We start from the raw sequence: 27,831 nt of genomic DNA, 5'->3' as shown, positions 1-27,831 counted from the left end.
CCAAGAGCCAGCAGGCTTTGGCAGATGGCAGATGAGAGATAAGTGAGAGGCCACAGTGAGATACTTGGTGTGGTTCTGTCTGATCATGTTTCTCACTTCTGCATGTGTTGTCCAGCTGAGAGTAATGGTGAGCTCAAACAGTGAGCTGGGTAAAAGAGCTGGTCCAACTGAAGTGCAACCATGTCAGTTCCTATCTGTATTCTTTTATGTTTGGATCATGTGAAGTTTTATGTTTTACTGAAAAATATAGCTGGATCACTTTCTCTATCTGATTCACTGAACATTGGCACAGGCTGATGGTGGGGAAGCTGTAGTGTGTAGGAAAATAACGCGCAGGCAAGAACACAAGAAAGAGCAATGACTGACTTAATAGTATTGGATGTATTCTCAGTGTTTTAATAGAGTTGCTTACTTTTCCTGGTGTTCCATCTGCTTTCCCTTTTTACAGGTGAGAATCTCAATAACTTCTCACAATTATTTTATATTTGGGTTTATTAAATTTGGTTTTATCATACAGTCTTGCACTGAATGCAGTCAGAAGAGGTTTCTCTTCAATCTACTTACATACTTTTCTCACCCAGTATTTTTGATCTGAATTTCTTGCTTGTGGCCATATTGACGTACTGAATGGTTTATTTCATTTAGAATGTCAAGATAATTATTATGTTAGCAAAAAGGGAAGTTTAATGGTCCCTGTTTAGTCGGAGAACTGTTGTATCTCTTACTAATTATGCTGACTGCTGGTTTTGGAAATGTCATCTGTGTTCCATGAATCTTCCATTCATAATAGTAAATACTAACAGCAGTTACTTCAGAACAATGTTGCATGTATTCATGTTTGTAAATTATTCTGAATTCCTAAGATGCCAAATTGTCTAATGCTACAATTAATGTTGCTAATGTTAAGTATCCTCCAATTTCTGTATTACATATTCATGTCCTTTAACAAGGGAATGAAGCAGAATGCAATGCTCATTGATGTTTTTAAGCTCTTCATTGGAGCTAATGTCTTATTAATAGCCTGGAAAAACTTCTTTGCAAATATGAGATTTAGCTCTTTTCCCTGGTACTTTTGAAATCTAAAGACTCTACAAAGCAGCTATTACTTCTTCATAAACAGTTTCTGGGATGAATTTGCAGATTTACTCATGTATTATCTTGGGGTAGTCCTACAGATACTATTTCATGAATATGTAGAACATGTTTGCTATCTTCTTTTTTATATTGTAGATTCATGGCAAATTCCTAGTTTATTCAGCAAGTGGCATTCTCTGCTATATTCCCTCTATATAAAAAATGCTGTTTCTTTGGCAACTCAGACTTCATTATTGATAGGAAATGAGTCTGCAGTGCAGCATTATTATGCTTTGAAAGCATTAAAGGACATTTTCAGTTCTTCTGTTCTATTACAATGAATTCTGAATTTTTCTTTTTATAATAATTTTTTGACACCAGATTTCTCTCCATCATTCATAATTTTGCTTGCCACACAACAGATAATTTTTCTGTTAGTTAGCTCCCTCCCTCCTTCTTTTATAAATACATATGCTAAGTCTGTTTCACACAGAGATATTTAGGACCATGGCTAGTTTTGACAGTTTTCTATCTTTTTTACACTCTCTTCAGTTCTCATGACCTGAGATGAAGTCAGTATAGTATCACATTATACTGAAATGTATTTCAGTTTCTTTCTCACTATCATTCTCTCACTGAAGATTTTCTAATGGAGTCAGAAATGAAATATCACAAAAAGGCATTTTTAGTTTGAAATTAGCTATAATGTAGGAAAAGAATGAGATAATATTGCAGCTGAGATAAAGAAGGACTTAGAAGAATCTGTGTATTACTACAGATAGTAGTTTGAGTGGCAGAAATGTCTACATGAAATAAGAAACCCATTAAAGTAAGCTTAACAGAGTTCAGTGGGCAGGAGTGTCATTAATAAATTTGGAAGAAATTTGCAGAGTTCAAAATATTCATAGAATTGAAATGGGAATGTAAACTACATATGGTAGTTTTTGAGAAAAATATCAGTGCTCATGAAAATAAATTTGTTGTCTAAAATTTTATTCAATAGACTGCTGTAGAGCAGACCAAATATGTTATAGAATGATAAAAAACCCCTGAGGGTATTATTAAAATTGGATTTTAAATAATAGTAGAAATTATCTTGTGTTTTTGACACCAGCCAAACATAATGATAGAAGCATCTGGAGTTCTGCTACAATGGATATTTGCTTCCATGCTTATTTGGCATACTTAGTTCTAGGTAGATTCCTAATAATTAATTCCATGAATAGTGCTGACAAAACCCCACCTGAGATATTGAGATAGTACCAAATGCAATTGTTGCTCAAGTGTATCGGAAAATTATAGATGGTACTGTTTACAAAGGCATCAAGAGAGCAGTACCTAAAGAATTATATGGCTTGAATACAAAACTTCTAACATCATTAAATTATAGCATAACACGATTTTCAATACAAAAGACTGAAAGTTATATATTTTTGTAACAGAAACAGTTTCATAAAACAGACTACCTGGGATAGCAATCTTCCAAAAGCAAGAGTGGAATGGAAATTTCTACAGATGTTATGCTTTAAAAAAAAAAAAAAAAAAAAAAAAAAAAAAAGCACAGAAGTGGAAAAAGAAATGTCAACTTGTTGGATGTAGGCAGGAAAAACCCCCCAACCCAGCAATACTGATCTTGATTGCAGAATGTCAATGTTTAATGTGATGCTGCAAGTATTAATAAAACTCAGGTTGTGAACAGTCAGCCTCTACTTCCCTTCTCCATTCCCTTGGATGGCATATTAGGAGGGAATGCTCAGGATGCATCAAGTGTGCACTGTGTGCTGTTCAGAACACAGAGGGGAAGTTTGGCTCATGTGTTTCTGCACTGGAACCTCAAGAAAAATCAGTCAGGAAGTCTAACCTGATATATGATATAGATGCTTAACATGGCTACATTAATACTATTTTCAGTTACAAAGATTCCCCTGTTCATTTTGAGACACATTTTTCATTTCACCATTAACGTCTTCTATATTTCATTTCTCATTTTCCCCTTTATTATTTATTCATAGCCTTTATATTTCTATGATTAGCATAGGCTACAACATTGTCTTTCTTTTTATCTTGCTCATTTTTACTGCAGCATTGAAATCCACTCTGATTAGACTGTAGCAAATTCTTCATCCTGTAGTAGTTTGCATAGCCCTTAAGGCAGACTATTCACTTTTTCACAACTCACTTATTCAGTCTTTTACTGTATAGTGCCTATAGATGCAGATAATTTAGACCTCATCCACCCATTTGACTTAGACAAATCCTCTGAAAACAGACAAATTTTTCAAATAATTGAAATTCTTCATGGTAAGGTGAGGATCTCTCCCCCACCTCCCTTTTCTATTAGTGCAACTTATTTTCTTTATGTTCTCGTGAGTCTCTCAGTTTTGTCTTTATTTCAGTTTCACAGTTTCACCACTTCCCATCTATTAAATGTTTTTGGAATTCATGGATTTAAACAAAATTTAAATGAAGTTTAAACAAAATTATATATACTACTTTCTCCTCCTATTTCACATCATCGCCTGTTGATGAAAACTGCCTTCAAAACTCAAGTGTCAGTACATGTTGTACCAAAACCAAACCCATTGGCTGGCCTTAAAATTACAAGGCAGCTTCTGTGAACTGATAGGGTAAAATATAAAACATCCATGTAAGAGGTACTATGTGTAGGAATGTTACAGTAAAAAAATCTGAGAAACTTCATAATATCAAATGAGGTGAAAGTGGTGAGAAGCATTAGAATGAAGATAAAGAACATTATGACTAGTAAAAAAAATTAGGTACTTTAAAACAAATATGCCTGCTGGAGTGCCCACCATAAGTACCAATTAATTGGTTCAACCCTTTCCTGGAGCAGACATTGCTTATCTTCAGGTCTGATTAGCTTATGATGAGGATTACTGGTTTCCCAGAAGGCTGTGTTGGGAACTTAGCTAAACTCCAGTCCACAGTAAAGAGTGTGAATGTGTAGCTTTTTTCCCAAGTTTACAGGTGTTTTGTAAATATTCTTCTCCCATCCCCACACAGTCAGGAAACAGAATTCTAGATTTATCATTTCATCCAAGTTAGCCCTTCACTATTTGTAGGAACTTTTCAAATTGTTGTTGGAACTTGGCATCAAGGCAGTATGTCAGAATTAATCAATATTCATATACATGATGTGTCTATTTAGAACAGAAGAGTTCATTAGAAAAGTAAAAATTTTTGAAGGTTTTTTTTAACCCAAGAAAAATCTGTGTGCTTGTCTCTTCCACAGATAGCTGTGGACTATTGTAAATTCCCAGCTTTTGGTACAAGTAATGGTGAAATGCAGAACTTGTAGGAAATGGAGAAATAAAATAAACTAGAATGGGTCAGAGGTAGAGGAGTACTCTGGATCTTGCTGTGTTGCTGGAATTTGCTTTGATGAGCATTAGTGCTGAATCAGTTTGCTTTTGGATGTTGTTTCCTTTGTGGAACAGATAATTTGCAAGAGTCTGTAGGCAAAAATTCCAGACCATAAACTGTTGATGGGCCCCTGCCCTGCTTAATCATTCTTTTGGCTTGCTGAGTCTTTGTCATCTGCCCCAAAATGAGAACTCTACCAAATCTGAGCTGGGGGAGACAGAAGCGCCCTACAGCAGCTGAGCCTCTCCTTCATCAAGAAGAGAATGATTTACATATAAGTAACTTTTGCTTGACTGGAGGGAATTTACTTGCCATTAATTAATCCTCAAATCTTCTAAGGCAAAACTTACAGAAAGATCTGAGACTGGCATACAGGATAGTAATGGTAGAATGCATGAATTATTTTACTGAAATACTTTCTAAAATGAATTTATTTATTTAGGAAAAAGGTATTTCAGGATGAGTATTAGTATACTTGAAAACCATCATATTAATTTACCTTTCCTTTCAGTGTAAAATGACCATTGTTATGTCTGATGCTTGTTCTTGCATGGTATTAGAATGTTGAATACTAGATTAGTATTAGTATTTTTTTCTCAAGAAAAAGTATTCTTCCTTTTGTGTGGAAATCTTTGGAATATATTCTGATTTTCTGGTTTTCATGTGTTTCACTAACCTCTGTGTTTGTCTTGTACTGTTTCATAGAAAACAGTGTTAAGAAATGCACACATATTGTCTAGATGCTTCCAATCTGCTTTGCAAAGAGCACCCCCTGATGTCAATAATTTGCTGAAAAATGATTTTTAGAGCAAGGAAATGAGGCCTCAAGTACAGAATTATATTAGAGAGAAACCAGAGCTTTCTGAAGTGTACTGATGAGTGCTTTACTGGGGAAGGTGGTTTTCCAGGTTTATGCCAGGTATGTGAATCTGTTTTCACAATAGAAAAAGGATTTCTAAAATTTTGATGTTAAATGAAAACAGAAAATAAGTAGTTACTTCTTCAAATCCCAGCATACTGTTCCCTTGCACAGCTATAGCCTGGTAGAGATCATATGCATCTGAGAGATGTAGGTGCTGGGCTTTGCTTCAATGAATACTGAAGTGTTTTGCACAAAATGGAGCACCTTTGACAGCAGAGACTGAAAAACACTCTAAAACTTTCAAACAGTATTCCATATGTTCTTCACTTTCTAAAGTGTATGCTCACCCATGAATTGCAGTGAAAAAAAGGCCTTTTCAATATTCTTGGTGTTGCTGTATCAGGCAGCAATGCTAGCACTAAGTAGGTATCCACTGTGTCAAGCTCTGAAAGAAAGGGTAACTCCTGCCTTAGGAACTAGCTTATGGTAGGTATAGCTGTAGACTCTTAAATAAGATGAGATAATTGACTATAAATGTATATATACATGCATATATAAACCAGGTTGACTTCAGCTTGAAGTACTCTGTCATGTGCCTGTGATTCCTGCAATTAATCTTGTACATGTTGAACTTCTTTCAGCTTTTCTGAGTAAGGTTTGACAAATTAATTATTTCAGCCTTATCTTAATGGCTTTGTTCTTAGCACTTTCTCCTTGCCAATACCCAGCGCTACTTCTCTTTGCCTATTGATACCTCTTATCATAATGCTGTTTATTTTTCTCCATGTCTGATGAAACCTCAAAATCATTGCCAAGATGACTTTGTCAAAATATTTTTTCTTATTTTTTCTATTAAAAATAGAAAATGTAAGTTCTCAGACCTCAGATTTTATCTGGCCGTATTTGGCTTTCTTCTGTGGAATACTTACGTTTGTTTTGGAACCTGCACTAATAGTTAAATGACATTTAAGTAGTACAGAGACTTTGACCTTCAGCAAATGGTCTTCTGAATAAATGAGAAAATATATGAGTGGATGAAAAGATAAATGCAGTGCAATTTTCCTGCTTTGTGCACAGTCTTCAGAGGATAATATCTGGTATTGGTGGCTAGACTAATTTAGTAATATGACAATTTTGTTTCCTGGCAAGTATGTATGACAGTGAGGATGATGTCTACCTAATTTAAAGGGACAGATTCTCTACTAAAACGTAGGGCATTCCAGTTTGAAGAATTTTCCTGTAGAATTAGTAAGAAAAAAATCTTATTTTTTTTTTTTTTTACTATTCATGAGTTCTAAATTATAAACATTATGTCTAGATTTTTGACCAGCTGTTTTTCAGACATCAGTTCCTTCTTGCTGAAACACTGTGAATATTTTTTTTCTGCTAACAGAAGTTTCTTAAGAAGACTTTCAGATAGATGTTGAAGTGCCATACACATAAACAGGCAATCCAAATCTCACTTTACACACATATAATGTTGCTGTTACTCTGTTCCATTAAAGTTTTGCAATGTCAACCAGGTGTAAATATATGACTAGTATTTGTATGAGAGTACAGAAATATACAGGACATGTCAAGTTATGACACCAATTTCATTCATTAAAAATAAAGTGAATTTCAAATGCTTAGCAAATCTCCCATTATGAGTCAGTCATTCTAAATAAACTGTATTAGTCCAAAATAATTTAAAATCAAACAAGCTGAAAGTGTGTCTGGGTTTTGCATAATGATTTGCATCACATTGTTAACACTTGAATTATTTGCATTCTTCTATACTGATGAGTTTTTAATCATTTAACTTGGGAAAGGGATTTTAATGATATAGCTGCATGCTATATAAGAGCTATTAATAATTGCCTGGCCTATAGAGCTGCTGCAGGTGGAGATCTTGCTGCAGTTCTTGGGAGCTGTCTGCCAGGAATTTTACCTGAAGGAGTGCTTCATTGTCAGGCCCTAGCCAGTGTAACAAAAAAAAAAAGGAAATATGTAAAACAGGAGGGATACCAGTAGAACATGGGATCATGAACAAGCATTGACAAGTTACAAACAGTTCCAAAGAGATTTTACAGCTTCATAAATCAGCTGGCTCTAAAAAGCCTCGTAAACTGAGATGTTTGAAAGCTTGAGATGTATGTCTTATATAACAGAAAAGTTATATGAGGTACTTATTTATAATTGCTCTTGTGATCAAATTCATGTGGTTAATAGATTCTTACAAGTCGCAAAAATATTTTCATTAGTGTATCACTTTCGGCATTCATACAAAGTTTGTTAGTTCTTGCTTAGCAGTGGTAACAAATTATCTGCTGATGTGCACTGTTGTGCATTGTCACTGTATGTAGTTTAAAATAAATCCTTGTTCTAGGTATATTTACATTTGAAAAAATCTTTTTTTTTTGTGAATTGCCAATTTACCCACCTGATGCATGATAATATTTTTTCACAGGTAGCGTTATGAAATGTCATTCTTTGATCATGCACAAACTTTACACTTCTCCCTAAAAACACTCATATTTTCGACTGGTGCATGGAAAATAAAGAATAAAAGGAATTCTGAAGGTTACAAGACCTGTTAAAGCACTAGGTATGAAATGGCTGTCACACTTTCACAACTTCAGACATAATTATTGGTGCTTAATGGTTGACAGGCTAGGGTCAATTTTTACAGTCTAAATGTTAAGAGTGGATGAATGCAGTAATAAATACCTGTCACCAACAGCTTTCAAGTATTAAAAAAAAAATTCACTTGTATCTGGCCAGAGTGATAAAAGCACATGAAAGTGCACCAATTAAACGACTTTGAAAGGACTTACCAGGTTAGAGCTGCTGGATGTCATCATTTATCTCTTTTGAATAATATTTTTAGCTAAAAATTAGCAACTATTGTCAGAGATGAGGAGAAAAGCAAGATGAGCTTTTTATCCACATTTTATCGGCTATCTGTATTTATGAATAGTGTATGTGGGACTTGGTAATAAAGTATCTGATCTTGTGCTGTTGAGGCAAGAAAAAAGGTTCAGTGGTAGGTTATAAATCTAGCTCTCAAGTCATCAGCACACATATTTAGGATACTAACATTTTAATGTATTGAAACTTAAATGCTATTACCATAGATTATATTTCTTTTGGCTTCTATTGCCTTTCAGATTTGGTACTAGAGATACAAAAGACAAGTGCTATCTGATACCTTGCTTAACTATTAGGTAATGCACAGTAAAGCTTTCCAAGTTCCTAAACAGAAAAAAAGTCTGACAGCTGCTTTGTTTACTTTTCCATTTGTCTTCGTTCATGGTGGGAGGGATGAGTGCCATTACCAGAGATGAGTGAGAGCCAACCTGCTGTCTGACAGGATGTTTCTGGCACTGGATCATCTCAATGTTCAGATCTAGGCTTTTAGTGCAATGTGATGTGGCCAAAGTAGAGGTCAGGACTAGTGACCAAAGTAGGGTAGGACTGCTACTTCCTTCACACTCTTCCCTGCTCTTTCTTGCTCAGGATCTGCACTATGACACATGTCCTCCATGCCCACTCCTGACTTCTAATATGCCATCTCTCTCTGCCAGACTTCTTCTGGGCTGGAGACATGCCTCTGCTCTCTGCCCAGTCCAATGAAGCCACAGCTCAGCCCCAGTCAAACATACCTGCTGCTAGGAGGAACCTTATTTCAAGTTTCCTCTGCCACTTTTTCAAGGATTTAATTTACGGTATGGCCTTGAAGTCAACTCTGTTCTACAGGAGTGGTACAAGCCCTGCTGTGGCTTCCCATGTTCCCCTACTTAACAGTTGCTATTTTGTGCTCCTGTTGTTTCCTACCGCTCTACAAAAAGAACTCTATAAATAGATATAACAATCTCCAGAAAAGAAGCCCCCAACAGTAGAAAGTTTCGCATGGCTTCTATCAGAGCTTTCCAACAGGTTACCTGCTCAGCATCTGGCTCTTAGAAACCACCAATTCTGCCTTCTTATCAGAAGGAAATAAAAGTGTTTTACTTCCCTGCTTGCAACAATTCTCTCATATTAAAAGCCCCTTCAGTTTTAGGCAACAGGTTTATCTTTACTAGGCTACAAAAGAAAGCTATGCCAGACCATTGTTCCCAGCTCAAGGTGTCTTCCTTTTCAGTTTCTCTTTTGGATCTTCAAAGGATGCAATCTTATTTGTGTCTCCTAACCAAAACCACACAGGCCCCATAACCGAAGAGCTGCTGAGAGACCGTTCACTCAGAGATAAAGACAGTATTTCATCCATCCAGCAAGCTGAACTGTGTCTCCCACACTCAGAGGCCTGGGAGTTTTGAATCTGCTCTGTGCCTCAAACATGTCCTGAGCCGTTTCAAACCTTTCTTTTAAAAATCAAACAGGTTTTCTTCCTGCTAGAATTTTTTCCTGACAAATATTTCCAAACTTGTTTCCATAGCACTCTCTTCCCTTCAAAAGAAGCTACTTGCCCCTTCTGTTTTCAAAGCAGCTGTATATATCATGACCAGGGTACACTGGCTGTGCCACTATGACTTGGATCTGAGCTCTTGCCCAAAGACACCTGCTAAAATACTCTTCCATGCTTTGCATGCTACAAGAGTCCAGCCTGGGCAGCTTTGGAAAAACACTCTCAAAAGCCATGTTAGTCATAATAAAGATCAAGCCTTTGTACACAAATGGGCAGGGAGTGCTAACCTTGTGTTACAAATATTCAGCTGCCCAGTGCACATCAGCAGATAATTTATAGAGGGATATAGCTGCACAAGTACATTAACTGGCACCAGTCTAGTCCAAGTGGAAATGTTTCTGCTGTTACAGATTTCATGAATGTTGCTTTCTAATCTTTCATCAGATTTCCAAATAACTGTTCATTTGCTTTCTTATTCTGCTACTGTACTTTGAACTGTTGATGCATTTGATTTATATAACTTACATTGCTTTTGCATTGTTTATGCTGTGCTTTATACTGGTTGTTACAGAGTTCTTAGGCTATGTGCATTGCCTCACAGCTCAGCAGACTTTGTGATTACAACAATAAAAATACTGCAAAGGTACTTTAGATTAGTTCTAGAGTTGAAAAGATTGACTACTTGACAGGTGTGTTTAAATTAAATACAAAGAGATTTTTCACATCCCTTATAATTAGAATAAAATTAAGAATCTTCTCAAGTCATAAAATTATCTAAAAGAAACCCCCAACATTGTCTCTTCCAAACTGTACTGTCTTGAACTGAAAAGACCTTGAAAAAGGCCCAGATCTTAAGGATTCCCCTCCTGACTGATGGTGTTTTTTTGACACCCTGATATTCAAACTGCTTCCCCTTCAGAAAAGGTTTAGGAGTGGAAGGCAGTGGAGATTAAGCAGCACTCCCAGAGCAGTGTCCCAGCACTTCAGGTTCCCCTAAGGAACTTGTCTGCTCACCAGCACCCTCTCCACCTCCCCAGAAAAAAATTCTCTGCTCCTTCTCTGCAGACTGCCATCATCCGAGACTAGAGGACAGCACAGGCCCTTTCTTTGTCTGCTGAGCTGGAGTGATTCTCTTACCAATGGTACTCAAAAGCAGTGCACAGAGGAAACTGCTGTTGCATTAAAGCTATTGAAATTTAGCAGAAAATAAACCCCATTGCATTCCAGCTGCTCCACAGAGATCAAGGGGGCTAGGCAGTCTCAATAAAGCAATCTTCGGTTAATTGAGGAAGTTTTGTTTATACAAAAGAAATGTTACTTTGGGATGGCAGCTCCATGTTTCTGGATTTAACATGTCAAATAGTGAAAATGTGAAGCAATCAGAGAAACAAAACAGAACTGAGACTCATATGCACATGAATATTCAGTTTGACCAATGATAGCAACATCACCGGAAACTGGGAAAAAGTGAAGCTGGACAATGAAGGGAGTGTAAAAGGCACTGGTTTCTTCTGTGTGATGAATTTCAAATACAGAAAACCAGATGCATTTCTGTGCCAAAAGAAGAATTTAAGTTTGCAGATTACCCACAAGTACTATTACTTTCCACTGAAGTAAATGAGTCCTCAGCCTTAAAATTTATGCACTAATGCACATGCTGAGAGAAGATCTGTGCCCACGGGTTTCTTGCTCTCTCATGGGTTGGGAGACCTCAGGACTTCTGCAATGCGTAACTGAAGTGAGAGGTTTACACTTAGGCCCAGAAGATCTTAGGAAGAAACTGAGAAGTCTGTAGTTAGACTAGGTTTGCTGAAAAGTGAGTATCTATTGTGACTTTTATTCTGTTTTTCTCACTCAGTGGTCTCCAGCTCTGTTACTGTTCTGTTCTGTTCTGTGCATTTTTTTTGGAGTATTCCAGTTACTTAGGGCTTATTTTCTTGTGAAGGATAACTTGGATTAAAGTTATACATGGCATGTGCAGGACAACCAGGGTATTAGGCCCAGCCAGCATGGGCTTATGAAAGGCAGGTCCTGCTTGAACTACCTGATCAATGGTTGTCCTGATTTAGGGCAATTGGGAAGAAACTTCCAAAGGGGTCCCTCTAGAAAGCAGATCCAAGCGGCCTCTCACCCAATTGGTTTGGGAAAAGATTTCTTGGAGAAAAGTGGAAAAAAATCTGTTTATTTAATAATCAAAATATTTGCAAGCATAAAAAATGAATAATATTAGACAATTAAACCTCTCACTGTTCGAAGAGATGGCAAATTCAGAAAGTCCTTGCTGTGGGGTGTAGCTGGGCTCACTCAGTCCCTCCTGTGCTGGAAAATACTGCCTCCCGGGCCCTGGTGGGCCACAGGTGTGGGCTCCCAATGTTTCCTGGGTTTTCAGTCCAGAGCAGGGTTGATCAGTTCCAAGAAGAAGAAAAACCACAGTCCGGGGAACTTCTCTGCCTCATCTAGCTAAAAACTAACTAAAAAGCAAAGGAGAGCTCCCTTCTGCTGTCTGTGCTGCAGACGCCACAGTCCAGGAGCAGGACGTGGAGGAGTGAGTGCCATTTCTGAAAGCAAACTGCGTGCTTCTTTCCCCCACTTTGCTCTCAGAACCAGTCTTAAAGATGCAGAAATTAATATCCAGCGTCAACAGAACAGACGACTGGGGATACAAGCATCGTAAAGTCACCCCAGGACATTCCACTCCTATCCCATATTGTCAGCTTACTACCAAAACTAATATATATTCTAGCTCTACATACACATACATTTATACATACATATATAGATATGTACATATATACAGTATGCAGCTATATACAGACAATGACAGTGACATTCAGCAAACAGTGATATTTACATATGGTTCTCACCCAAGCAAACTGCTTAGTAGATGACAGAGAGGCTGTATGTGTCATCTGTCCATTGTCTTCACTAATACTTTTGACACTGTCTTCCTCTGCATTCTCCTGGAGAAACTGAGGGGTCATGGCTTGGACATTTGCAATGTTCACTTGGTGAAAAACTGTCCAGGCCCAGAGAGTGGTGGAGAATGGAACTAAATCCAGCTGGCTGCCAGTCACTTGTAGGGTTTCTGTTATTGGGGTTTGTCCTCTTTAACATCTTTATTGATGATTTGGATGCGGGGATCAAGTGCACCCTCGGTCTTATTTCAGACAATACTAAGTGGAGCAGGAGTGTTGGGGGGCTAGAGGGCCAGAAGGTTCTACAGAGAGATCTGAAAAGGCTGGATTGATGGACTGAGGACAACTGCAGAAGGTTCAACAAGGTCAAGTGCCAGGTCATGGCCTTGGGTCACAATAACCCCATGCAGTGCTACAGGCTGGAGGAAGTGGCTGGAAAATGACCAAATGGAAAAGTGCCCAGGGTGCTGGTTGTCAGCTTCTGAGGCAGCTGTGCCCAGGTGGCCAAAAAGGCCAGTGGCATCCTGGCTTGGATCAGCAATAGTGTGTCAGTAGAACTGTACTTGGCAATGGTGAGGCTGCGCCTTGAATCCTGTGTTCAGTTCCGGGGCCTTCACTACAAGAAGGACATTGAGGGGCTGGAGCATGTCCATAGAAGGGCAACAGAGCTGGTGAAGGGTCTAGAAAACATTTCCTTTGAGGTGTGATTGAGGGGGCTGGGTTGTTCAGCTTGCAGAAGAGGAGGGTCAGGGAGGACATCATTGCTTTCTACAACTGCCTTAAAGAAGTTGTAACAAAGTGAGGTTGGTCCCTTCTGCCACTTCCACGTATCAAGAGAAAAGATGAGAGTAAATGGCCTTAAATTGCACCAGAGGAGGTTCAGATTAGACATCAGGAAAAAAAAGTTCACTGAAGGAGTGGTTTGGTACTGGAATAAGTTACCCAGGGAGGTAGTAGAATTGCTGCCTCTGGAAGTGTTCAGATTTGTGGCACTTGAGGATATGGTTTAGGGGTGATTATGGTGGTGTTGGGTTGATGGAAGGACTAGATGATCTTGCAGGTTTCTTCTAGTCTTGATGATTCTGTGAAAAGGATTTGAATAGTTATCCTAGAATAACAGTCCTTATGAAGTACAGAATTGCCACATTGGTTTATCTCAAACTGTTTTCAAAATGCATCATGTTAAATCAGATGTGGCACTTCTGTCATGGACCAAGAGTATTCACAGATCAATTATTTAGGGACTGGTGTTTTGGAAAAAACTATTTTTGAGTAAGTATTTATGAGAAGCTCACATCTAGGAACGTTTTTCTGCTGATGTTCTTCACAATTCACTCATCACTCAATAACATTTAGTGTAGCAGCAATCTGGAAGCAGAGGTGAAAAGAACCACAAATCTAACTTGATGTGCCATGTGGGTTGTTTTTGCTGCAAGCAGTTTAGCTGTTCCTTTATAGCCATTAAAAGTTTATTAAAATGCATGAGAGACATCCATTATAAACCAAAAAAGAGTCCATTAATATTACATATCAGATAAGAGTTATATCTACACATTCCATCAACCAAGCCCTTAAACACCTAAAACCCCTCATATTTAAATGTATAAATTTAGAAATGTAAGGAGAATATTTTTATACTGTGCTGATTAGTAATTGATTAAAATACTAAAAAGTGGATCAATAATAAGACCTTCTGCCTAGAAATCTGACGAGTTCCAAACAATGCTGTCATCACTCCAAGACATGATGATGCAGCTGACATTTCCTGACCTTGCATACTTTGAAGGCAAATTGTATTGCTTTCCCACAATAGTTCTGGGAAGAATGAAAATAACCAATAAATATTTGAAGGTTGATAACAATGAGGAAGAAAAATCCTTTACAAAAAACCCCAGTGGTTCAAATAGAGTTAAAGGGATGATATTAAGGGAAAGGTGAAATGTACTATGACAAGAAAATTCTTGTTTGTAAATTACTCAGCTAAATATATTTAGGTACAAAATAATTTCTCAAGTGAAGCAGGGATATAACTTTCTTACTGGGATCTTTTCATGCTGATCTATGTGCAGATATATTTGTATGCAGCAGTAATATGCTATCAACACAGAGAGGATTGTTTGTCTAGTTTACCCATGAGGTCTTCTTGTTTCAGTTACATACTGTGAAACTGATGTAGAGTTTCATAGGTGTATAGAATACAAAGAAGTGAACAAGCAGAAACTGGTGTCATAAAACAATATCCATTCCTGACTGCAGCTTTAAAGATGTTACTGCTTTCTTTGTAGTCAGCTCTAGCTGTGTTTTAACTTTCTGGCCCCATAGGAGACTTTTTACTGCAGAACCTTCTCAAAATTAGGTATTTCTTCTCCAAGGTATGTGCAATGTTAGTACATCTGTGTAATTCTTGCAGTGCTGCTCAGCAGGCTTTTGCCAAGTAGTAGCTTTTGAGATAACTCCCTATTGGTCTCCTCTGGAACCAATTGATTAGTAGCTTGGCTTTAAACAGAATATTTCTCAAAAATATTTTCTCCTTAAATAGGCTTTTCATAGCTTATAACCATTTAAATTCTCCTGTAAATTATAAGACATACATCTTTGGAGGGAAATTATTCTCGTTCTATACCAGGCAGTTAATACGTGCTGATCTCAGCCAGCAGAGCCAAAGGTGTCTATGAGACATGCCAGGCGGATAAGCTGCATTACAATTAAAGATGAGTCATCATTTGTTTGTATTTATTCACTCATGTGTTAAAATTGGAATCCTAAAAGATTAAAAGGAAATAAACTAGATTTCAAAAATATTCATCTTTACGACAGCTTCTGAAATTTTCCTGCAGAACTTAATCCTTCCTTGCAGGAGGAACCCAATTTTCAAGCACCCTCAGTATTGCAGCACAGTATTTCATGTTGGATTCTCCAGCTAGAAGATATGAGTGCAATTTTCTGTGTAGATATGGATCTGCTACTGCAGAGTTTACCTGCCAAGTTGGCCAGTGTTATTAACAACTTTGTTTATTGGAAAAGAAGAAAACTTTAACATAGCAACATGAGCCATAATATTAATCACCAGAAGTCTCCTCGGTCTTTGAAAATGCTCTTGTTTCTTCTACGTATGGCATTAGATAAGCAGACATTGCAAACATGTGCAGAATACCTTACTATTACATTTGCAGTGCATTGGAACTGTTTGGGATACAACACAAATTCTGCTTACAAATTAGATCCTAATCACATTTTTTCCTAATTTTTTAGATACTTTTACATATATATCAGCCAGAAGGAAAGAACTAGCTGATGTAAAAATTTCCTGACTTTTTTTGCTACTGTTAGATGTTTGAGTGGTGTCCTATTTCAGTAAGTAGTTTATCAAACAGTGTTTTTTGGTTTTGAATCAAGAAAAAAAGACTCCATGAAGAATTGTATAGTTTCCATATTCATGTTTAGAAAATGTACTAAATCTGCTGTAGCATATTTAACATGTACAACAGTTTCTGTGCTGTAACATTACTACAGAGTGGGGAAGAACCCAAATACAATCTTCTGTGAAAACTGTAGAACATTTAGACTGCAAACTATTTTCTTATGATTGTAATGTCTATATTAATTGAAGCAAGAGACATCTTTTCAGTAAAGATTTAAGTCCTTCAGCTGCAACTTAAAAATACACAGTTTCAACTTGTCATAGCCTAGGTGGAAAGGGAGCACACAGTTTGGGGCATATAGCTAGGGAATATTCATCACAGAAATTATGTCCTCTGAAAATTTAGTACACATATGTTACACATCCCCCCCATTCTTTTGCAATGTAAGCTTTGACAAGTCAAAAGAGCCTGAAAATGGACTTCACAGAGTGTTTCAATGCATGTAGACTGAAGACACGTGTGTAGAAATCTGCTTAGCATTAACATGGGTCTGGACTGTTGAATTATACAAGCAGAAGCATTGCTTTGTACTCAGATTTAAATCCTGAAATTAGTTCTGTCTAGAATAATACATTAACTATAATGTTATCTCAGTTTTCTGTGGGCTTTAGGAAAAATTAGTGGCAACTGGTCATCTGCTCCAATTTATATGCATTTAATCAGTGTATTTAATTTTTCTGTACTGGTAACTACAAAGAAAGTATTTTTAACTCCACCCTTTTTACATTTCTATAGATATTGCCACAATATCTCTAGTGAAAATACATGCTTAACTGCAGAGAGTTTTGGAAACTTCCATAGCATTTTTTTTTTTTTTTGAGTTTCAGGCTTGGTTTTATATGTCTGAATTTTAAGTTTTTATGACCTGTGGCTTTTAAATTAACTGTAAAAAACATGCATTAATAAATACTTGTTTTTTCCCTCTAGATCAGTAAAACTGATTTGAACTTTTTTATTCCAGAAGTCCGGAGTACTTCTAATTAAATTTTAAATCCTGTAATTCATATATTGCTTTATTTACATCATACTTTTCAGTTCAACTGTTCAATTCATCCTTTACAAAAAAAGAAATGAAATTTTAAATAGGACTATGTATGTTAAAGAGCATTAAATGTTGGTTAATTTATAGCCCAAGGGCTAAATATTTGTGTCTGTGAATGTGTAAGAGTTAGTCTGTCAAAGGGTAGTTTTGAAAATCTATGCTATGTATCTAATTCCCAATGATTTTCAATAGGAGTCAGTATCTTGTGCTCTACAGATGTTGCAAAATTATTTTAAGAAAGTACCTGAATCTGTAATGGAGTATCATTGATTCATGAGGATGTTGCAGTGAACTTGAAAAGTTAGCAAATCACTCACTGAGACTCCGTGGCACAGTGTTAATATTTAGATAATATAGGCATCTAAGTTTTAAGACTTGGGCATTGCTAGGTGGAATTGACCACTAAAATATAGTAAAATTCAAGGCAACCTCAAGACCAATCAAGATCAAGATCAAGATCAAGATCAAGATCTGTAATACTTTCGTCTTTCACCTGTTTTTATACCATGGTTTTACTAGCTCTGTAGTTTGGATAGATAAAGCAACATCCTTTAGCATCCTTCCAAAAATCTGAATTCAGTTTTTTCTACTGAGATATGGTTTGATGATAATTTTTTTATAGTGTCATTAATTGCATTAAATCTTCTTCCACTTCTGGATAAGAAATAACATTGGTAATCAAAGAAAGGCTGCATGAGAATTGTTATCACAGAACCACGTAAAAGGAAAATAGAACATAAGACCTGTATGTAGGCTGGTCTGAGGACATAGAGAACATATTAGAAATGTGATGATTGAAATAAAATAGTAGTTAATCGTGGTGTTAATAATGTTAATCAATGAAAATTATTTTTCTGAAAAATGTTTCAAAAAGTGTGGAAATATAAAGCCCCTTTTTTGGTCAAAAAGTCAAATTCTTTTTTGATCAAAACTTCTGTAGAAAAAAGAGAGTTTCTGAGCTAGGAAATTTTTGTGTAGCTGTTAGTAGTGAAAGGAAAAAGTGAAATAATCAGGAATGCCTCTGGAATATGAGCATTCTTGGAAGGGTCAGATATACTACTGAGTACTATTGTCACTTATGTGTCGGGAAGGACTTGTTCTTAGTTTTATTCTGGAGTGAGGAAGTACAAATGAAGTCTTCTGCAGGCCTTTTCTGACATATTTATCCAATATTGTGCTGGTGATGGGCCAAACCCTTTCCCTATCTTTAGGGAGGAGGAACAGGGAAGCCACAGTAATGGTCAGATATTTTAGAGAAAGGGAGCTGATTTTGTGGTTTTAGCCTGTGAAAAAACTATTTTATCATCAGAAGCTGGATAAAGGCAAGTCCTCAGTTGGGATAATTCTTATACTACAGGTGAGATAAAAGAGTAGGTAACAAATCTTTCCTCTGTTGTATTTTTTCGTAAGTAGTATGGCCTTCATAACTTTGTATATCATGTGATACAGTGAAACTAATTTCCAGTGAAACTATTAATTTCAAGGCTCTCTTTTAGGCTAATCTGGTTTTGTTTGTCCTGACTCATTGGTAGTCAGCTTTTTATGATGAGTTTGTCATCAGGATAGAGGTTTATTCTTTAGTACTCCTCCAGGGGTGAAGGTAGGTAGGTAGGTAGGTAGGTAGACTAGTTTTTTAGTGCCAAAAGGGGTTGATACTTGCTCTGATCAAAAGAAGCTAGACCAAACATCTCACTGCTGCCTTGCCTGGGTGTTCTATTCTGGTATAATTTGCTCTGTCCCATTTTAGTGGTAACAAACATGTCTTGGTCTATACGGACAAAAAATACAATCTGATGAGTTACCAACTGCAGACACAAAGCCCACCTGAATTTTATGCTAAATCTTGCAGAATTTTGAAAATAAAAGTTGAAGTCAAGTACCTCAACATTTCTCAAAAATCATCTCAATCTTCAGATACAAAGATTATTTTATACTGGAAGCTACAAGAAACACTATACTGTACTTATAAAATTAGTTTCTAACCCAAAGGGAAGGAAGTTAGAAAATGTGCTGGATGTGTCCTTTGATATGTTTCTCTTGGTCCACCAGGCCTGTGCTATCATGCAAACAAACCAAAACCACACAATGCCCCCAAGCCAATCCTATCCCACAGTGTTTCTGAATTTTTGCAATTTTATCTTTGTAAAGAAACAATTAAATGCCAAAAAACCAATTATTTCTTTTGTTTGGCAGGCAGCTGTCTTCAAACTTTTGATATCTGTAGTGTTATTTTTAGCTCAAAATATTCTCTGAAAATGAGTATAAACAAACAAAAAACCCCAAACAATTAAAGAAATTTTAGCTTTTATTTGACAGTCTTACAGCAATTCCAGATCTCCAGATGCTGCAACTGACAGTTTCCACTGGAATCTCCACTTCACTGAATAATGTAAATTTCTAGCTTTTCTGGTGAAAATATAACCTAATTGAAAGGAGAGAGAACTGATACCCAAAGTGGTTATCTCCCTGATATTTTTATATGTTACATTTTGATAAAGAAGAAGGGATTAAGAGAGTTCTGATTCACAGTCTTGAATACATAGTTGGCAGTGCTTAATAACAGATCATGACACACAAACAGCCTTCCGTATTTCTCCATGCATTCTGCTAAAAGTTTATGCAGTGGAATATTTTTCCAGATGAAATTTCTGCCCAGACAAAATGAAATTTGTGGGTGGAATTGTGCTTACTTTCACAAACTAGCACTTCACCTGATTTCCATACTTGATTTGGGTTTATCAGCAAATCATCAATATTAATTAATTTCCTCTTTTTTAAATAGTTTCTAAACATACTCTAATTGAATACTTTTTATTTTGAAATATCCAGGGAGAGACTGAACCGAACCAATGTACAAAAAAATATTACTACATTTGTACTTGGTATATGTGGGGTAACACTTTTAAGCTATTGAGAATATGACACAATTTTAAGCTATATTTGTGATGTATAAGGAAGTCCCTATTTTCTTATTTCACCCTCAGTCTGCAATAAAGCATATATTAAAGAAGAGGTAAGTAATTTATATCTCAGCTAAAGCTCTCTTACTGTTAAGAGAGTTAGCAGTCTCATGTTTCAGTAGGAATAGACACCTGAATTAATCACAGAATCATAGAAGGGTTTGTGTTGGAAGGAAGGGCATAGATTCTGATGGTGTAGTCATGCACATTACTCAAAGAACAGAAGGCTGAGTGTATCACAAAAGATTAATATGACATTTCTATTGTTTAAAAGACCTTTGGTTCTTTAGAATGTCATCATCTCAGCCTAGGAGTTCAGGAGATACATTCATTGTATACTGTTTTTAATACTTTTCTGTGTTGAAGTAGATTTATGGAGCTGTCTTAGAATGTTTTAACTACTATGTCTACTAAACAGATTTTCTGAAATAAATACCTATGATTTAATTACCTTGTATTTAAACATAACAGCAAAATACAGGACTGTGATTATCCACTGAGTTAGATAACGGTGTAATAAGATTAATTTTTATATTGAAAACTGAGATATTTAACATGTGCTGCTTACAAGAGGATCAAGAATTTTATTACAACTGCTAAAATTCTGAGCCAGAATTTCTTGTAAGTAATGTAGCCAGTCTCCAGCAACCCCTGAAAGATGCTGAATTCCCATTTCTGTAACATATTTTATCTCAGGAGAACAGTGATATGTTTTCACACTGTTGTCTAATGAGATAAACAAAACTGAAACTGATTGTAACCAAGTAATGCAACCAACTCTACTCCCACCTGCGCCTCTGCTCTGTTGTATCTCCACATCTGGCTTTTGATCTGTTTTCTACAGCTGCTAATTTTTCTTATATATCTGGGTTAAAATGTAGAATCAAACACTATATTTCAGGAGGAAATAGAAGATATATCACTGAGTTACATGTATAGCAAACTTGAATAATTTTTTTAATAATATTCAATTTGGAAATTTTAAACTTGGAAAATTCTGTCTAGGCTTATGGAAAAAAATACTCTCCTGTGTTCTCATATTAGTTTTTCACTTAATTAGACATATTAAAACTTGGGTGGTTAGTGAGCTGAGATATATTCCAAGTGCCAGAAAGAAAAATTACATTGTAGATGCTGACAATGAGATGCTATTGTCTGTTCTCCACTGACCTTGTGTGTAGATAGAAAGAGGGGGTAGAGAAAATCTGGACAACTTTTGTTATGCTTTACTTTCTCTGCTTTTATAACAGACACGTTAAAATCCATGTTCCCAAAAGTGCTCTCAGCATCCCCAGAGGCACCTGCCTGCTACTGCCTATTTCTGTAGCAGGTCTCCTTTGTGTTGGTGCCTGTTCCTGAACCTGCACACCGCCATCCCTGCGTGAAGCCATCCCTACTGTTAATTGAAACCTCACCATTAAGTGTTTTGTTGCATCAGCACAGCTGGAAGTCTGACCTCAGCTATTAATGACAGCTCACTTACTGAAAGTATTTCTTGAAACAAAGGTGGTAAAAACATTATACCAATGATTGATTGAAATAATCTTTCTAAACTTATTCGCTCCCTCACCATGAAATAATGTATTTGCTTATTTTTAATATTTTCATTGTGGAAAGGGGTTGATAGCTTAAATATTGAAGCACATCCAATTATGTTCTATATGCAGTCAATGTACATCAATAGGCAAATATATTTCATGTAAAACTTTGTGTGGAAAACTAGTAAATGGCAAATACATAAGAAAATTTTTACTGAAAATTAATTATTATAAGACCAGTACCGTTACTATACTAATAGGTATTCAACATATTCACCATTTGCTTACCCTAAAATTGTGTTCTTGTATTTAATTTTCACCTTTCATCCGGAAAATAGTTTTTATCACAATGTATACTTGCCACTTTTCCTGGCTTTTTTCCGTAGTGTAAACCATAAGCAACAATAGAGTAGGGGCTTTTCTAATGGTGTCTGCAGAGGATTTGTCTTGTCCGCACTGAGTATTTAAATTATGATTAATTTTCACACTTCCAGGATTGGTTGGTTGGTGAGCTTTATATTCATATTTTTACCCAGCTTGTACGAATGAATGTATGAATGCCCATAAATGGATATGAGTGTATCTATATAATCTATATCATCTATATCTATCTATCTATCTATCTATCTATCTATCTATCTATCTATCTATATCTCTATCATCTATCTATATCTATATCTATATCTATATCTATATCTATATCTATATCTATATCTATATCTATATCTATCTATATCTATATCTATATCTATATATCATCTATATCTATATCTATATCATCTATATCTATCTATATCTATATCTATATCTATATATCTATATCTATATCTATATCTATATCTATATCTATATCTATATCTATATCTATCTATATCATCTATATCTATATCTATATCTATATCTATATCTATATCTATATCTATATATCTATATCTATCTATATCTATATCTAATCTATATCTATATCTATATCTATATCTATATCTATATCTATATCTATATCTATATATCTATATCTATATCTATATCTATATCTATCTGTATCTATATCTATATCAATATCTATCTATATCTATAATCTATCTATCTATCTATCTATCTATCTATCTATCTATCTATCTATATCTGTATGAAGCCATGATGAAACTCCTGTTATATCAAAACTACTTCATAGATTTTACGTGTTTTGATGAGTAGATTTATGCGAACAAAAGCACAGATAGTGAGCCTCTACATAATAACTTGTAAACTGGGAGTAAAGGTACCTACCTGGGTAATGGAAGAGAGTGATTCAAGTCCTTGCTCTGGCAGAATGAAAGCAAAAGACATAAACCTGAATCCCTGCTTGAGGGGAGCTTCTTTTCTCAGTGAATGACGAGAGGTAAGCTAATCCTGTTCTTTTCTAAGATTGCTTCACGAAGTAGGCTGACTTTTTGCCTTTCTAGTACTCCAGTAAATCACTGTCTCAACCAGAGTGAGCAGAACAGGGTGGAACAGTGTGAGCAGAGGGCTTGCATCACACTCAGCGGTACCTGTGTAATCCCTCAAACTGGAAGGGCAGGGTGAGCATCGCACTGCACTGAGCACCAAAGGGCATTTCCAGGTGAGCCATCAGCTCGTGCACTGCCAGCATGGACATCTCCACATCCCAATTCCCTGAGCAGCATGGATGTCTTCTGTTTCTGGCCTTCAACTGGCAGAAGTGGGTGCCTGAATGTGGACTTCCCACTGTATTATTCTAGCCTTCTCTGAAAAATGGACTGAGGGTAAGAATCAAGGGAGAGAAGGAGAGCTCTTGAGCAAGATAAAGAATGTGTGCCTTAATGGCTTCATTCTTCATGCTGATGAGGTAATGCAGGATGTTTTGAGGTAATAAGATTGTGTGACTGAGCATTGGAATATTTCAGAATAGAGGACTTGTAAAGCTAATGATAATGATAATAATTTGGTTAAATAAAGGAAACACTGGGGGAATGTAGCAGACAAACTTCCTCTTAGTTCAAGGATGTTCAGGACTAGGATTTGGCTTCTCATGGACTGCATAGATAAGAATTTGTTGTCAAATAAATTGCTTAAGTGTCTGTATTGTCAGTTTTGTTGAGAAGTATCTGAAGCAGTAAAGCAAAGCATTTTCACATGTACAGAATATGAATAAAGATAAAAAAATCTTTAGGTAAGAAGAGAAGGCTGAAGCAAGAAGCAAGAAAATCCTGCTTTTTTTATTATGCATCAACTTTACTAGAACTTCACTGGAATATGACAAAACAAGATGATAACTGAAATGATTTTGTAAATTTACAGCAAGAGGAATCAAATTAATATAGAAGTGAACTAAATGACCACTGTGTTGTACTGAATTGTCTATATGGAATTAAGCTGATTTTTGTGATGTGCTTTTTTTTGTCAAATGGTTGTATACTCACATGCAAAGATTCCGACACTTAGAAAGTTATAGTAATGGTTTTCTTTACTGTTTAATTAGTGCTATTAACCAGGCTTTTCTGTTTATCTTTGTGATTGTATTGTCCTTAAGCCAAGATCTCTGATCCTTATAATTATATTTTAAAGGATCTTATAGTAGAAATTTTTACTAGCTAAGCTTTAATTGATACAGTGGAAAGAGTAACTCAGCCAAAATTCCTGTTGTTTCACTAGAAAGAAGGATCCAGCCTTTAAAATCAAAGTAAAGGATTCAATAAAAAATACTTGAGCAGGCCCAGAATTATTTATGTTCACAGCACTGATGAATTATATATAAAATGAAATAATTTGATTCACATTGGGTATTTTATTTACTGTACCATTCTAGAAAAAAAAAATCCTTTTGCTTTAAAAAACAGAGTAGATTTTTTTGGTTACATGGAGTTAAACTCACAGTTGTTAGGTAAGGAGAAATTTGCAATTAACTTTGGTAACAAGTGAATTAAGGTGAAGAGAACTTGGAAATCCTTCTAATTTCAGGCTGAAAATCATTTATGCCAAAGTGAATGAATTGTGTCCGATGAAGATGGAATAATTTAAGATACTAAGCTGAGTTTTCCTGTTCTGCGATTCTGCCTGATTCTGTGAACACTAAGTTTCTAATAAGACTGTCATAGCACTAAATCTTATCTAATCTTAAGACAGACTTTAAAAACCCTCCCCAAATATCTGATGGCAAACTGGATATAGATTTAAGGGGGTTTTTGAGCTACTTGTTGTTGTCTTTTTGCAGAAATTTAGCTACTAACAAAAATATTGGTATTTGTCTTTTCAAGCATCACAGATAGTGAAAATCTGAATATTGATCAAATCTCTTTTTCAACACTTTTCTTTCTGTCTCAACCTACCTTGTGGGTCCCTGCTGTCTCAAATCAATGTTTTTCAGAATAGTGGCTTCTGTCAGTCACTCCAATGCTTCTGAGTCTGGGCATGCTGATACGTAACAGTGGGAAGCTGACATGGAAATGGCCAAATCAGGAAGGAGGTCTGGGCTGCATTTTCAAAGATAACTTAAAAAATACATCATCATTATGGGAAAATGAATATTCTCTTAAAAGCGGGGCTCATTTTTACCTAGACCTTTCCAGTACTTATCCCTGAGTCATATAAAGAGTAAGCATTAGAAAAATGGAGTAAGTAAACATTATGACTGTCAAAATAAGATGCATTTAGATGAAGGATCTTTAGAGGAGTAGATGGTATTACTTTATGTATTGAAATTGATTGTATAGCCTTGTCAAATTACCATGAAGGGTTTATTTACATTTGGCTTATTTCCTAGGCAGCATAGCTGCCTTTCTAGTACAAAGCTTATTGAAATCTTTGTCATGGGTTCTTCATGTTGTAGAATTGCACAATTAAAAACAATAATTATTAAATTTTCAGCAACCCATTCTTCATTTTGCATTAAAAAGGACAATTAGAAAAAAACTTCTCGATATGATATAAATCTCATTAAATGTTAAAGGAAAGAGGCTCCAATTTATTCCTTTACATAAACAGGCACTGGAGGAATAGACTTAAATTGTGCTCACCACTTCCCAGGGCAGAGGAGAAAATTCGTAAAACCACTAATATTACCCAATTTTTTGGGGAAGAAAGCAAAAATTTGTGACCCTCTTTCTTAATTTGGATTTTTCCTAATTATGAATCATTCTCTCATACATTCAGACTTTTTTTGTTAAATCAGGGAAGGAATTATTTGCATCTATTGCAAAAAAATGGATGTTCAGTACTGGCTTGATTACAACTTAGTTTTGAAAAGCAACTTAACTGATTTAATCATATTCTCAGTGATCTTGACTAGCCGGTTATTTTCTTGATGAAGAAACTTGTGTGACATCAGGGTTTTTATCAGAGGACTCCCCTATGAATAATAGCATCAGGTAGTAGTGAAAAGGCATACAGCAATTAAAAGGGAGATAATATGGATTTTACAGGCCATAAGCAATGAGCTCTTTTGTGCTTATATTGGTGAGTGTGGGGAAGGTAATTGATGTTGGAAAAAAGCCCTTGACCTCCTTATGAGAACGGGGGAAAAAAATGGGAGTGAATTTATAAAACTGGATCATAAGTGAGAACTGTCTTGGAGAGCTTCCCTTGAGTAAATTAGATGGTGGTGAAAATTCAGTGTACTCAGTCTTCTGCAAGAGAATAACTGGCTGAAGCACAGGAAAACAAGTTAGTCTGGGACAGTTGGGATTTTTCTGCTAGATTATTTTTGCAGTGTAATCTTTATCTCATTTTTCTGTCCATAGTCTGGAAAATTCTTGCAGATTGAAGTCAGGGAAATTGCAAGAGTAGGCAGCTTTTGGGCAGAAATTTTGCTAATTTGGAAAGGGAAGAGAGAAAAGCTTGGGGCAAAGCAAGAATATTAAGTTATTACAAATCCTCCACTCTAATTTGCAGCAAATTGAAACAAAATTTTACACTTACTGTTATGCAAACATTATATTTAACAAATACCAGTGAGATTCTAGATCATGACGGATACTTATGCTAAGAATGATGACTGTGAAAACCTACACAGAGTAAATCATGTTCTTACATTGCTTTATTTGATCAGTAAGAAATTATCTGCATAACCATATGAATTCATGTGAATTTCAAATGTTATATTCACTTCTAAGAGTAAAAAGTAATCCTATAAGAGGACAAATATTTTCCTGTAAAAAAGGAAATTCTTCTTAGCTACATTATTTAATGAAGCTGAGGTCTGTGCAATACTAGGCAGTAGCTAGTGCTGTTTTCTGCTTTGTCACTGTGGTGACATATTCTCCTTGAGGTACTGTTTTTGAGACTCCAGCAATTTTTTTCCAAAGTTTAAATGGGAATCAGCTATTTAACCCTGTTCATGTGAAGAAATTCATCTTATGATAATTGGTATAGGTCTGAAATTATTTTAAAAAGGAAGTGCAATCAAATTGCAAGTTAAAAATTGCATCCTATTATTAGTGTTAATATATTTCTCTTCTGTGCAATGAGAGCTATAAAGGTGAAAATATTGAAATAAATACTTTAGTGAGGTCTTTATAAGAGCTTGAATGTATTTTCTGAGACAGAATCTCATTCTTAAGTGAGGGCAATTTTTTTTAGAAGGTAATGTGTGGTGGGTTGACGCCAGCCAGCGACCACACAGCTGCCTGCTCATCTACCCCATCCACACCTACCCCAGCAGAGCAGGGCAAAGGCTAGGAAGAGCAAACTCATAAAGCTCATGAGTTGAGATAAGGAAAGTTTAAGTGAAGGAAAGAGGGGACAAAAAAACCCAACAAATGATACAAAACCAATAATTTACCACTTTGCACAAGTAGACTGATACCCAGCCAGTCCCTGAGAGATGCCTGCTTTTGCAAGCCAGCTTGCCTTTCCCTTTCTTCTCCCACTACACCAGTTCTACCGCTGAGCATGACATTCTGTTGTACGGAATATCCCTTTCACCTCTTTGGGTCAGCTAGCCCAGCTGTGTCCCCTCACAGCTTTTTGCCTGCTTACAACCTTCTTGTTACTGCTGCAATGCCTTGGAAACTGCTACTGGTTCTAGTATAATAAATGTTGTCTTTGTGTGTTCCTCCATCTAATATTGTGAGTTTGAGGGACAGATGATTCAGTGTCTGAAATCTTATACAGACAAGCAAGCTAGAGAGTGTGTCAGTTGCTATTTTTCTCCCTGGACTCCCCCATATCACTATCCTCAGAGCCAAGTGAAACAGAAATCTTGGACAGAGTTGCTTTTATTTCCCGTCCATGTCAAGATAGAACTCCT

Source organism: Pseudopodoces humilis, chromosome 6 (assembly GCF_049639895.1).
Source record: "Pseudopodoces humilis isolate 2021_Gansu_Grassland_sample_001 chromosome 6, ASM4963989v1, whole genome shotgun sequence".
Lineage (NCBI taxonomy): Eukaryota > Metazoa > Chordata > Aves > Passeriformes > Paridae > Pseudopodoces > Pseudopodoces humilis.
The sequence above is the reverse complement of the archived record's forward strand: the minus strand, read 5'-3'. Positions refer to the sequence as shown.